We start from the raw sequence: 12,502 nt of genomic DNA on the forward strand, positions 1-12,502 counted from the left end.
GAGGCAGAGGCAGGCAGATGTCTGTGAGTTTGAGGCCAGCCTGGTCTGCAGAGCAAGTTCTAGGACAGGCTCCAAAGCAATACAGAGATACCCTGTCTTACAAAACAAACATCAACAACAACAAAAAGGAATGCATGAGCAGGTCCCTCAATGAAAGAAAAAAGGAGCCGTGGGAAATAGCTCTTTGAGGTGTAGTGTGCACCCACACACACACATACACACATACCATATTGATACTGCAGCCTTAGTTCCAGCCAGGACTGGAAGCCTTGAGGTTGGGACCCCCATCCCAGAGGATGAGTATCTTTATGAGAAGAGATGGTCAACAGTTCAGCCTCTCCAGCACGTGAGTACACAGTGATGAGGCCACCACCAGTGAGCTAGGAAGCAGGTTACCAGAAGCCAAACCAGTATTGTGAGCATTTCGACGGATCTGATGGACAGGGATTCTGACTCTCAGGAGTCAAAGAATACTGAGTGTTACAGCTCGGATGGAAACGTATTCTGGCAACCAGGAGCCAAGGAATACCACAGTCACAGTAAAAGTGTAGCAAATTATAGCCCTGACTCCCCCAGTGTATCAGGTCTGCTCAGGCACAGCCAGGGGACAGCTTCCCCGAGAATTTGTTACAGTTTGGCTCTGGTAGGGGAAGCTCCAGAGAAAAAATTGTTACTTCTCTCCTAAACTCCTTTCAGGTGAAGGAAAGTCTCACCCAAACCTCATTCAAGAGATGTATTGGGAGGGAAGAATCCAGGAGAGTGGCTGCCCTCTGCCAGGCTGGAAGGAGGCAGGTGGACAGCTGGATAGCCACAAATCGATCAGGCACAGGGTTTATATAGATAGGGCTTCTTAGGGGTAGAGATTTTCCAGGGAGATTTCTAGGGTGGGGATTGGTCAGATTTCAATCCCTGAGATTACGGTGGCTAGATCTCCTGCTCAGGGATTGGTTAGTTTTCTGCACAGGTTTAGGGTCAGATTTGGCTCTGATTCCAGGGACAAAGTGTGTTTCTTTGACTCTGCTCAGGGTGTGTTTCTTTAGCTGGCCCCTTTTCCCTACAAGCAAGTATAACTTTGACCTTAGGCTTACAGCTTCCAGAATTGTGAAGAATAAACGTTCATCATTTAAGCCATGTGGCCCAAGTTGTGGCAGCTGGAGCCAGCTGAGGAGAGGAAAAGGCAATCAAGGTGAGGACAGCTGCACAAACTCTGGTGTCTTGGTTAAGGTTCCTGTAGCTGTGAAGAGACGCCATGACCATGGCAACTCTTATAAAGGAAGCATTTAGTTGGAGCTGGCTTACAGTGTCAGAGGTTTAGTCTGTTATCATCACGGCAGTGTACAGGCAGACATGGTGCTGGAGTTCTACATCTTGATCCACAGGCAGCAGAGCAACTATGTCTCACACTGGGCATAGCTTCAGCATATAAGACCTCAAAGCCCACCTCCCATGATGCCACACCCACTCCAACAAGGTACCACCTTCTAATCATCTCACTCCCTATGGGTCAAGCATTCAAAAGAATCTATGGGAGCCATACCCATACAAACCACCACAGCTGGTGCCTGGGCGGCCCGTGGTCCTGGTTTCATTTCTGTTGCATTAATAAAGTACCCTGGCAAAAAGCAACTTAGCGGGGAGAGAGTTTATTTGACTTGCAATCCTAGGTTACTGCCTCTTACTGTGAGGAAGTCAAGATGGGCACTTAAAGGGCCACCTCCACAGTCAGCAGCAGAGAGAGCAAACACTTTCTCTCAGCTAGCTTTCTTCTCTTCTCACACTGTTCAGGAGCCTCTGCTAGGGAGTGGTGCTGCCCACAATGCACTGGGGCTTCCTACATCAATTAAAGATCAAGACAGACCTCTACAGACATGGTTATGGGCCAACCTGATCTCGATAATTCATCATTAATTCTCTCTTTCCATGGGGCTGGAGAGATTGCTCAGTGGTTAAGAGCAGTGACTGTTCTGCCAGGGGACTTAGGTGTTGTACACAGAGATTTATAACTGTCTGCAGACTCTAGTTCCAGATCTAGTGTCCTCTTCTGGTCCCCACTAGTACCAGCAAGTACAGGGTACATGTATGTACATACATGTAGCATGTAGGCAAACCACTCATACACATAAAAATAAACAGAAATATTTCTAGGTTGTATCGAGTTGACAACTAAAACTAGCCAATAGGCAAGTGTGGTGGTGCGTGCCTTCTGTCAGAGTTAGGGTTTCTATTGCTGTGAAGAGATACCATAACCACAGCAACCCTTTCTTGTTTTGTTTTGTTTTTGTTTTTTCAAGACAGGGTTTCTCTGTGTAGCCTTGAAGCCTGTTCTGGAATTCGCTTTGTAGACCAGGCTGGCCTTGAACTCACAAAGATCTGCCTGCCTCTGCCAAGTGTTGGGGTTAAAGGCATGCACCGCTGCCACTACCACCCAGCTCACAGCAACTCTTATAATGGAAAACATTTCATTGAAGTGGCAGCTTGTAGTTTCAGAGGTTTAATTCATTACCATCATGGCGGCGTGCAGGCAGACATGGTGCTAGAGAAGGAGCTGCTATGTGTGGAAATGCAGGCAACAGGAAGTAGACTCTCACAGGGTGTGGCTTGACCATACATGAGACCTCAAAGCTCACCTTCATAATGACACACTTCCTCTAACAAGACCACACCTACTCCAACAACAACACATCTCCCAATCTTTTTGCCACTCTTTTTGGGAACCCTTTTCTTTCAAATTACTAAACCTCTAATCCTAGCACTGAGGAAGCAGAGGCAAGCAGCTATCTGTGAGTTCAACCCACGAAGGCTACATAGTGAGACCATGTCTCAAAAGATCAACAAAACCAATACAAACAACAACAAAAAAAACACACCTATTTCCGAATCCACAGTTCAACCACAGCCTGGGCCTGAATTTCAAAGTTCCCCGTTGTAAGGATTCAGGCATTACACTGGCCTGCCCCTGTCACCTGGCAGAATGCCTGGTCAGCCCAGGGTTCCATGAGTACTAGTCTGCAGGCAGGTGTAAAGGACCTTTTAAAAGTCAGACCCCTGCCCACTTACGATCTATTTTACTTTCTCTTTTGCTCTTGCTTTCTTTCCAGCTCTACTCTCTCTCTCTCTCTCTCTCTCTCTCTCTTTCTCTCTCTCTCTCTCTCTCCTCTTCTATTCTTGGTGCCTCTATGTCTTTTTCTTTCCCCCTCACTCCCCTTCCTAAATAAACTTCTCACTCAAGCTCTGTCTGCCTGGCGTGTTATTCCCTCTGCCTGGGTCACACTCACCTGCTATGGAACCTGCTTTCTCTCCCACGTGGTCCCTTACCTTGGGACCCCACTCAGGACCACCCCACCCCCACCAGCTTTATTCCTATAACTGTAACAAAAGAACCTGTGTACCAGACAGTGGACGGAGCCTTGAGTAGAGGGTGGACAAGGCCTGGTCAATGATCTCTCTGTCACTGCCTTTGCCTAAAGGGCACACCTTGGGCCCTGCACTCTGCCCAGGACTCACCTATCCTCACTCTGGCCAATTGGTGTGATCACTGCCCTTTCAATGTCCCCTGAGCACAAAAGTAGGTCGATAGAACTCACGTCTACTCATGCATGACCTTGGAGCATGACCTTATGTGGAATTAGAGACTTCTCAGATTCAGCGGGTTGAGCTGAGATGGAGCACCCTGGATTAGGGTGGTCCTGTGTCCAATAGCTGGTGTCCTTGTGGGAAGAGGAGAGACACAATCCACAGAGGAGAGATGGTGTGTGAATGAGAATGACAGCCGCAGCCCAGGGAGGTCCCCAAACCCGCTCAGAGCTAGAAGAGGCAGAACCCTTCCCTAGAGCCTCAGGCAGGAGGGAGGCCCAGTCCTTTGCCTCACATCTCTGTTCCTCCAGTTGCAAGAGTGAACTTCTGTCTGTGGCAGCGATTTTTGCAGCAGCCCAGGTGGTTTCCTCTTTGACTTGGTTCTTCTCAGAACTGCACAAGCTCTGGGCTGAGGATTGGCTATGCCTGCCTCCCACGGGGCTTCCTTCACTGGCCTGAAAGCCACATTTCCTAAAATCCACTGACTCCTCGCCAATCCACAGGTAACTAAAAGCAGGGTGAAGAAGGTGTGGCCTCTCTGCCTCTGTCTGCTTTCCGTTGAGTTGCCTGCTTACCTGTGAGGACAACACCTTAATTGTTTAGAGTCTTTCTATTGTGTCCCATCCTTCCTCAAGACTGAAGTCCCAGGGACAGGAGTTACTGAGACACCATACACCGTTCTGACCTAGAGTCCCTTAAAAGTGTCTGAAAGTCTCCAGCAGGGATCCTGAGCCTATAGTCACCTTGGATTCCAGGGCCCACAGAGCCTCACAGGACACCCCACCTTCGGCTGAGGGCAGCTGTCAGAGAGGGCAAGGCTGCACCCTGGAGCAGGGGTAATCTCCTATGAGCCAGCTTGTCTCCCAAGCAATAAGGATTTCTCCGGACCTCCTTGCAGGGTCTGAGCTGAGACAGTGGTGGACAGGGCCACACCTAGACCAGGTTGCTTAGTGACATACACCTTTTGTCCCTCCTGATAGAACCCAAAGCTTCTATCAGCAACCCGAAGACTAATGCTAGGGGGTGGGGAATCACTGGATCCTTTTGTCTGTCCCTCCCAACATGGCTACACTGCTTAGATCACTTCCCTCTGCCTCTGCCACAATCTCTTTAACTGGTCTTTGGGATAGTGGCCAAGCCTAGCCTATTAGGACTGCCAGAGTAGAGCTTTGAACCTGAAACCCTCACACTGTTAGCCGGAACGGTGCATGGTAGGGATAACAAGGCAGGCTCGTTACTAAGATGTGCAGCTCACTCTAAAAGGCCACTTTGGCGCTGGAGAGACTTCCAGACTGACTGCAGGGCCCACTAGGGACTCTCACAGCTTCCCCCCTCACTCACTCCTTCAGTCGCTTTGGGCACCTGCCGTCTGTGAGAACCTGCAAGTCCTGCCAAGGGCAGGTTGGCCTCATGTGCCACCACAGCCACCTGTCCGTATTGTTTTCCTATTACAGATGCCCAGAGAGGGCATGCGATGTGCCCAGGGCAGCAATTTTGTACTTCTCCAGGCTGAGAAGACAGGGAGCACAGAGCCTGAGTTTCCACTCCACCCCAGCAGGCAGCTGGAGGCTCTGGTTGCCATAGTGCTGGGGGGGGGGGTGAGGGGGAGAGGAGGAACAGATTCCTAAGCCGCATCCAAAAATACACAGCCACCCTCCTTCCTCACACCCTTCCCTGAGAGAATGTCAAAGTACCCTTTTATACACGCCCCTCAGCTCGAGGCCACTTCCTCCCTAACCGAGGAAGTCAGGAAGCAGAGGGTTGAGGATGTAAGTCGGTGGCCTCACTCCAGCACAGGGGGGTGGTTGATTTCCTGGGTCCCTCTTTGCCCTCCAGCCTTGCTGGTGGAGCTGTCGCTACACTTTGAGCCCATCTGTAGCCCTTGAGATGCCTTGGGTGGTTAGTGGACCCAATAGTGTGAAGGGAAGGAGAGGACGGGCTGATGAGACATAGCTCCTCCCCCACGCGTCTAAGTCCTCTTCCACGGGTGCCAGCCCAGGTCGGGGACCCTCTGCTGTTCCCTTTGTCACCTAGCAAGCTCCTTGGCCTACAACAAGCTCCAAGGACCCAGCATGGACCCAGGGAGCAAGTGGGGCTGGATGGATGCAGGCCAGGTTCTTCTTGGGTTCGAAGAGCCTTTTTAGAGGCACCTACCTGCTTGTCTAAATCTGCAGGGGATCACGAGCCCAGGTAATCCAGGGTACAGCCGCCTAACGCACCAAGAATGAAGGCACCAAGGTCCAAAGCTGGGCGTCTGTGCCAGCTCTGACCGTCTGGCAGAGAGTCAGATAGATGCAGTCCCTGGCCACGGGCAAGCTCTGCTGACTTGGAGTTCTCCTGACAGATAGATTGCTAATCTCCTGGGCATTCAGGGACAGAGGCACAGATAAGGCTGAGAGGGCCTAGTGAATGGAGACGTGTGAGACCTGGGCCACAGTCACGGAGTGTGTGTTGCCCACAGGCCCTCCTGTGGACCATGCAGGGCCATAGCCCAAGTGGGAAGAGAAGCCTTCCTGAGCTTTTCACTGGGATGGCGCGTCCCGGAAGGCTTCAGCTCTGAAAGAGAGCAGGGCTGAGTTGGGAAGGGACCATAGTGCTTGCCTTGCACAACTCCCCACAGGGTGACTTTTAATCCAAGAGTGTAGATTCCATTTATAGTTTAAAAGTGAACCAATAAACCCTGGGCACCTTCTGTTCCCCCCCCCCCGAAGCGGTTGTTGCAAAGGACCAACCTTCAGCTGCCTCCAGGGCACCTGCCATAAGCCAGACTCTTTGGAGCCCTGTCATCTGGGCATAAAGGTCACTGTTTTCGGAGCAGCTTTGACTACTTAAGGATGAACCTCAAGATCTAGCTTAAATCCAAGTCTGAGCAGTCTTCTCTGGTGAATACCCCACAACAGTGTGTGTGTGTGTGTGTGTGTGTGTGTGTGTGTGTGTGTACGTGCATGGGTGCCTATTGATGACAGAAGGGGCATTAAATACCTTGGAACTGGAGTTATATGTAGTTGGACTTCCCTTGGACCCCCAGCTCCCGAATAATGACACGGAGACTTCTTACTAAGTATGAAAGCTTGGCCTTAGCTTAGGTTTGTTCCCATCTAGGGCTCTTAAAACTTCAACTTTTTTATATTAATGTGCATCCTGTCACGCGGCTCCTTACCTCTCAGTACCGCACACCCTACTTCCTTCTAGTCTGGCTGGCGAATCCCTGCCTCTCAGATTAGTCACCCAAGTTCATCTCTCTCCCCCAGAAATCCTGCCTAGGGGCTGGAGAGATGGCTCAGTGGTTAAGAACACTAGCTGGTCTTCCCGAGGTCCTGAGTTCAATTCCCAGCAACCAAATGATGGCTCACAACCATCTATAATGAGATCTGGTGCCCTCTTCTGGAGTACAGGGATACATACAGACAGGATACCGTAATCAAAATAAATAAATAAATCTTAAGGGGAAAAAACCAAAACAAACAAACAAAAAAATCCTGGCTATCCTCTTCTGCCTAGCTATTGGCCGTCTAGTTCTTTATGAAACCTTAGGCAGATGAGGTAAAACAGAAACACGTCTTCACACAGTATGATTAAATGTCCCGCAACAGATAGTTACAGGTGTTTGTGAGCTGCCTGCTGTGGGTGCCGGGATCTGGACTCTAACCCTTGGTAGAGCAGTAAGCACTTCTAACTGCTAAGCCATCTCTCCAGCCCCAGTAGCTAGGTTTGACAGTCAACGCGATGCAACGCAGAGGCATCCGTGAAGAGACTCGCTCTGAGCAGTTATGAAGGTCAGGTTGGCATGCGGGCGGGCACGTCTGTAGGGGACTGTGTCGATTTCCTTAGCTGATGTCGGGACTCCCAGCCCACTCCTGGCTGGCTGTAGTCCTTCTGTGGCACTGACCACGCCCATTGGGGGGTGGAGCCATGGGCGGAAGTGACCTGTAGAAGGAGGTCGGAGGGGGCCAGGAAAGGCTCTCTCTTTCTAGCGTGTCTCCCTTAATTATTAACCCATTTTTGCTGATCTATGTATTTTTCTTACCGGGGAGCCGGCGGCATACTGCTTTCTCCAGACTCCATCTTGACTCCTTCCTACTTCCTATTTCCTCCTTGTCTCCTAGTCCCTCCTATCTTCCTTTCCTATTGGCCAACAGTGCTTTATTATTAACCAGTATGAGAAACATATATACATAATGGCATCTCCCATCAGCTGGCACCATTCCCTGGTCTATATAGGAATAGACAAAGCTAGGTGAACACCAAGCATAAAGGGTTTATTTTTTCCCTGCTCTTGGCACTTCCAGCTGCCGCTTTTGCAGCTTCCCCTCCGAGTGCTGATAGTTGGTTTGTGCTTTAACAAGTAAAATTTACCTGAAGATCAGAGTGCAGAGCTAGCCACTAGTTAGCCATAGAGGCCAGGCTGTGGTGGCGCACACCTTTAATCCCAGTGTTGGGAGTCACATGACTTTAATCCCAGCACTAGGGAGGTGGAGACAGGACTGATGTGGCTGAGTGGAGAGAAGAATACAAGGCGGGAGGAGACTGGAGCTCTTTGCATTCTGTCTGAAGATTCCTAAGGACAGAATCGCCCATTCGGTCTGAGGATTCAGTAGAGGTGGGAACTAGTGGCTGTTTTCTGCTTCTCTGACCTTTCAGCATTTACCCCTGTATCTGACTCAGGGTTTTTATTATTAAGAGCAATTAGAAATCGAGCTACACCTCTATGAGAAACTGTAGCTTGCAATGTGTCCTGGGGTGGCCACTTCCACCATGAGTTGCCTTTTGGTTGGGGTATTTTGTCTCAAGGCAGGAATTGAAGTGGGACAGTTGCACCTGGGGCCTCCTAGTCCCTGTATGTTTGCGCTTAAAACCAGTTTAAGAGAAGCTGCTAGGGGCAGGGAGGTTCAGGGTAGAGGGTGAATGGTGAAGCCACCATTCTAGGCGCATCTCCTAGAGTCTAGCAGTGTGGAGATAGTAGTGTACATACCTTTCCCTTAGCCAGCCCTGGGCTGGGTGTGTGCTTTATCTGCATGATAAAGGCCAGTGCTCTGCAGAGGTCAGAGGTACGGCTATGCTGGCTTTCTGTCATTCACTTTGCTGTGAACTCCGGGTTTTGGCATGATAGCCTTTCAAGAGCCACAACCCGGCCCCGGCCATACAGCCATACAGAAAGTCAGATCTGTGCTCTGTGTGTGTGCACAGGCTTTCCAGAGTTTACCTCCATCCTTCCAGGAGGCTCTGCTTCTCCAGTGGGGTCCTTGTTTGTATTGTTGTCCTCTTACCATATGACATCCCAAGTCATAGACCACGTGGGGTGTAGAGTCAAGCATCATCCTGCAGAAACAGGGACACGGACACACACACACACACACACAGCTCTGACAGCAAAAAAATCTGAAGGAGTTCAGGGTGAGAGCCAAAGTTACGTTTTAAGTTTTAATCACTATGCCTAAAAGATCGTGGAAACCGAAATGCCTCTGACCCATAAGCTCCTTGTCCAAGGACAGACAGCTCCTGAAATGCTGGAGGCTGCTGTTTATGCGAGATGGCAGCCACATACTTTTCACTCCACTAAACAAGTTTGTTTGGCCATCTATACCGGATGTGCTTGATCACGTGTAGGCAGGACGTTCACAGGCTGGAGGGACATCAGGATGTGTGCTTGTCCCTGATTGGACCCGGTGGGGAATGCAATGAATTATGGGATTTGTGTTTGCTTGTTTGTTTGTTTGAGGCAGGGTTTCTCTGTAGCTCTGGAGGCTCTGTAGTCCTGGAGCTCCCTCTGCAGACCAGGCTAACCTGAAATTCAGAGATCCTCCTGCCTCTGCCTCCCGAGTGCTGGGATTAAAGGTGTTTGCCGCCGCCACCACCAACACCAGGCCTGGGTTTTCCTTCTTAAACTGTTGCAAACTGTGACTTGGGGCCATTTCCCAGCAACCTGGCCAGAGCTCGTACACCAGGCCAGTATTTAATTAGAGCTTGCTTTGAATTTGACTTTACACTGTGGTGGTGTTCTCATTCTCGATCGGTGGGATTAACACAGGCTTGTTCTGTTCCTTCTCTCCCAGTGGTTGAGCACCTGCTGGGATCTTTGTCCATCTGTCAATCACTCTACCTGAAGTACTATACTAACATATCTCCAGGGAGAAAGACCACAGTTCTGAGAAGCAATGATCTTCCTGACACCTCAAAAGTAAGGGGCAGAGCTGGGACTTGAACCTAAGTCATTCTGACTCCAACCCCTCCCTCGACTCCCACCTCCCAATCTACATGCACACCAACCCAGGGAATTCTTTCTAAAGCCCCTTCCATAGTCAACAAGACTTCCAGTACTGGGCCTTGCCTCTGGGGACACAGGCAAGGTGTTGGGGGATGCCTGGTGTTTGGGGAGCGTCTTTAAGGGTTTTCCTCCCGCCGCTAGTCTTGTCCCGCTGCCGCGCCAGCCCCAATTAACACACTGAGACTCTGTATTAGATGTAATGCTGTTGGCCAGTTACTTGTTTCTTATCGCCTAGCTCTGTCTTAATTATTAACCCATTTCTATGTATTTTCACGTGGTCTTACTGGAGCGCAGAGGAATGGCGGTTCTCTTCTCTCCAGACTCTCCATGCTGACTCCTCCTCTTACTTCCTCTCTCCTCCTTGTCTCCTAGTCCCGCCTATCTTGTTTTCCTATTGGCCAACAGTGCTTTATTCATTAACCAGTATGAGAAACATATATACAGAATGACATCTCCCATCAAGTGTCTCCACAGGCAGTTGGAACTGTACCTTCGGCTTCCAGCTCCAGTGTGGCTATTATCTCTCCTGGTGGGGAAGCCTTCAGAAGCCTGGGGTAAAGCACCAAGACACACCCAGCCCGATGGATTCCTTTTATTATTTATTATATTTTATATTTATTATAAAAGATTCCTTTTATTATTACTTTTCTGGCAGTGCTGGGGACTGGAGCTCAGGCCTTGGGCAGGTAGGTAACTGCTTCACCATGAGATGCACCCATGCTCCCCCATTTTCCTCTTCTGAAAAGAGGTCCACACCCTTCATGGGATGGAGGCTGTAAGCACCAGGTAGACCACATGTAGGACCTGAGAGCAACTCATCCTCTCCAGTCCTGAGCATGTGCTCATTTGGCACTTTTTGCCTTACCCTATCTAGAGCCACTCACTGGGGACCTTTCCATGCCCCAAGGCCTGCATCTGCTGCCAATTAGGGGACAGGTAATTATCCTACAATTCCAGAGCCCCGCCAACTGCTAATGACCTAAACCTGCTTAGGCAGAAAGGGAACTTATGCTCTCACATAGAATGAAGGGCCTGAGGGCTAGCCTGGAGTAGTGGTTTTCAATGGCCTGAGGGCTAGCCAGAAACAGTGAGTTTTCAGGGTGAAGGGCCAGGGGGCTAGCCTGGAGTAGTAGTTTTCAATGGCCTGAGGACTAGCCAGAAACAGTGAGTTTTCAGGGTGAAGGGCCAGGGGGTTTGCCTGAAATACTAGGTGCCAAACTACTGCACGCTTGCTAAATTCTCTGTCTTAAATGTAAAGCAGGCAAGTGCTGAGCTGCTTCAATTGAAGGAGCTGAAGAGGGAGGTGAGGCTGGGAATAAGACCAGAACCCACTTTGGGGTGGGGTGTGGCTGGTGGTGGTGAGTGTAATAGAATGGAGAGGGCTTGGGGCAGCTAGCAAGGGTTTCCAAAGGGACTGTGCAAGGGCAGGGCTGGGACTCATCTCTCACAGGAAGTTGTCAGTCTGTACAAACACCAGGGACACCTTCTATATGAAAGCCATGACGACTTCATCTTGGACATGCCTCGGGCTTGGACATGCCTCGGGCTTCCTTGAATGTAAATGGATATTTTGGGGGAAACTTTCATATAGAGGAACTATTAAGGTGCTAGAGAAATGGCTGAGTAGTTAAGAGCACTTGACTGCTCTTGCAAAGGGTCTAGGTCCTGTTCCCAGCACCAACATGCAGCTCACAACTATACATGCACATAAACCTACACACATACATCAACTAGAAATAAATAAACAAACCCTTTAAAACATAAGTATCTTATGGGAACGCAGTATTCTCATTGATGTGCCTTTCTTTCCCCCTTGTTAAATTCAAATAAAATTAAATTTAAATTAGCACCCTCTATACCACTGTGGGTTTTATTACTTTTCTATTCCTGAGAATGTGTATGTTTATACGATGAAACATGTTCATGATGGGGGATGTCCTTCTGTATATGTGTTTCTCTTACTGGTTGATGAATAAAACACTGATTGGCCAGTAGAGGCAGGAAGAGAGGCAGGACTGGAAGATGAGGAGAATGCTGGGGAGAGGAGAGAGAGAGAGAGAGGCTGGGAGGAGATGCCGTGTAGAGACGGGGAAGATAGGACGTGCCAGGCTTTCTCTGGTTAGATAAGGGCCATGTAGAAATACATTGATTACTATTTATAGGTTAATAATTAAGAAAGAGAGAGCTAGCCAGTAAGAAGCCCTAGTCATCAGCCAACAGTTTTATAATTAATAGCGTCCATGTGTTTATTTGGGACCAGGCGGGAACAGGAAGATTTCATCTTTATGTTCATACCCACTTCCCAAACCCTTCTCTGATTCCCTGCATCTTTCCCAACTTCATGACTCTTCTGGTTTTGTGAAATTGTTTTCACTACCTGTTTCTCTGTGTGTGTGTGTTTGCAGAACATGCTATCCAAAAAGCCTATTCATCTAATGGTGCAGGTTCCTTCCTTCTTCCTTCCTCCCTCCTTCCCCTCCTGCCGTCTTCCTTCCTCCTTTCATTCCTTCCTTCCTTCTCCATTTCTCTCCCTCTCTTCCTTCCTGGTGGGGGATGTCCTTCTGTATGCTGTGGATATATGTTTCTCTTATTGCTTGATGAATAAAGCTGTTTTGGCCAATAGACAGGGAGAATTTAGCTAGGTGGGAATTCTGAACAAATAGG

The 12,502-nt window shown here is 49.3% G+C and overlaps 1 protein-coding gene across 1 annotated transcript in view; it reads right to left on the reverse strand.

Moving 5' to 3' along the window:
- Psca (prostate stem cell antigen) overlaps positions 1 to 12,502 on the reverse strand; it is a 1,185,392-nt gene that overhangs the window by 1,120,666 nt on the left and 52,224 nt on the right. The window lies entirely within an intron of this gene.

This window comes from Phodopus roborovskii, unplaced genomic scaffold (genome assembly GCF_943737965.1).
Source record: "Phodopus roborovskii unplaced genomic scaffold, PHOROB, whole genome shotgun sequence".
NCBI lineage: Eukaryota > Metazoa > Chordata > Mammalia > Rodentia > Cricetidae > Phodopus > Phodopus roborovskii.